The sequence below is a fragment of the Palaemon carinicauda genome, chromosome 38, assembly GCF_036898095.1.
Source record: "Palaemon carinicauda isolate YSFRI2023 chromosome 38, ASM3689809v2, whole genome shotgun sequence".
NCBI lineage: Eukaryota > Metazoa > Arthropoda > Malacostraca > Decapoda > Palaemonidae > Palaemon > Palaemon carinicauda.
The window spans coordinates 59,870,527-59,873,026 of record NC_090762.1 but is presented as its reverse complement, the minus strand read 5'-3'; positions in this window follow the sequence as shown (position 1 = coordinate 59,873,026).

The window sequence follows — 2,500 nt, the reverse complement described above, 5'->3', positions numbered from 1 at the left end:
AAAACAGTCGAGTTCTACTGTATTTACAATTTCTAGGTCCTGTTACTTTCAAGGCAATTGAAGTTTATAATTTTTCCTTTAAAATGACAAAGGCTTATTTTCTATTCATATGTGGCGTTCATAATTGTAGACAAATGTTATTTTATGAAGAATATTCATGAATTCAAAATAAAAAAAAACCTACAGCATTTTCTTACCGTTTTCAATTCTACAAGGTATATTTATGTAAAATGAAATTAAAACCTGATTTGAATACTCTTGTTGCAATGGAAACTATAGTACAGTTGGTATGTATCATCCATATTAGTTTAGGTTTGGTTAAGTAGTTACTTGCCTTACATTCTAGTGGAAGTATATACTCCAAAAATAGCACATTTAACTTTATATTTTTAGTAGGAACATTGTGTCAACATAAAATAATTTTATCCTATTCCAAAACAATATTATATATATACATATATGTATAATTTATATATATACATATATGTGTATATATATAAATATATATATACACACACTCATATATATACACACATATATGTATATATATAAATTATATATATATATATATATATATATATATATACATTTAAATTAATCACTCATACTATAATGCTTATGAAAGCAAATATTCGTATCAATTAAAATGTATTATCTCAAGATATTTATCCGTTTGAAGAGGGTTCTGGTGGGCTCGGATACTCCAGGATAAATGTATACTATTATTAATACATATGTTCAATTATAATTTCTTTGCAACTTACGAGAATGCTGTAACTTTATAGTGTATCTATATTTCATTGCATTATATTCTACAGTATATATATACACACACACACACATATATATATATATATATATAGATATATATATATAGATATATATATATATATATATATATATATAGATATATATATAGATATATATATATATATATATATACATTGCTATTTTTTTTTATAATTTCAGTGTATATAAAGCTTATTCATTCTTTCAAATCATGTACATAATTAATATATATATATATATATATATATATATATATAAAATGTATGTATATATATGTATGTATTTAAATTAATCACTCATACTATAATGCTTAAGAAAAAAAAATATTCGTATCAATTAAAAGGTATTATCTCAAGATATTTATCCTTTTGAAGAGAGTTCATGGTGGGCACTAAAAGTCCATTTATAAAAAAATTTTGAAACAATTACTATCGTTTTTATTAATTATTTCATATTCCATAAAGTATTAACGACCACATTTTATAAATATTTAAAGCGTGTGTCTACCTTAATTTATTTCTATCTCATAGACTGTTTAGATGCAGGAAATATAGCCAAGACTTATATTATTATTTTTTATGTTTGTGTATTGTTTATAAAACTTTACATATGATGTAAGCTGAAGAGACAAAAAAAAATTTTATACATTTTTTTTGGTAACATTAAAATATTTATTATGTAAGTTATTTTCTTTGTTCGCATTTATTCTTATTTCATTTAGATGAAGAAAGTTTTGCGGGTCAAAGACTTTGGACTTTGTAAGCCTTTTCAACATATTATTCGCATTTTTATTGGCAGTGGTAATAATAATAATAATAATAATAATAATAATAATAATAATAATAATAATAATAATAATAATAATAGTAATAATAATAATAATAATAATAATAATAATAGTCAGGAAGTGTAAATGATGAGATATATCAAAATTTCCCTTTTGCTTCATTTTTGAAGTACAACTAACTTTTCAAAAAATTAATTAAATATGAACGAAGATAAAAAATGATGGTTATTATAAATTGATAAAGATTAGCTGATATATATATATTCATTCAAATTACCTTTCCAAAATTTTTGATTGCACTAACAATTTTCTAATAGAATGTATATGAAAGAAATTTAAAAAATACTTCTATATTATTTTCTAAATCAAATCTCCTGGATTAATGATAAATTTTCTACATTGTATTAATTCTATTCATTTCCTTTACCCAGAAAAATAAATATAACAGGAATATTTATCAATATACCGATGCAAATACCGAAATGGAAAATAAAATAAAATATGGTAATAAAAGAAAATTTCTAAGTTTCTTGAAAATAATCTAGGCAAAACCTTGATCTAATTATAAAGTCAATGAAAACAACAACAGAGCTTACGCTCTATTCCAACAATGCTAAGTTGTATAATTATAATTTAATATGAATATTAAAATTGATATAAGGCAGTATAATGGATATTAAAGAAATAATGCAAGCATAGAGAAAACAACGGCGGGTAGAACGTCTATTATCATTGTCATTGCTCTTGCTGTTGTTGTTGTTGTTTTTGTTACCATCACCATTGCTATTATATTTGAATGATGCAACAAAGGGTAAATCAAATGTTAAGAGAACTTTAAAAACAACAAATACTTTTATGATAAAAGGCAAAAATTATATTATAAATTAAAAACACAGCAGAACAACTCGCCAAATAATAGATAGA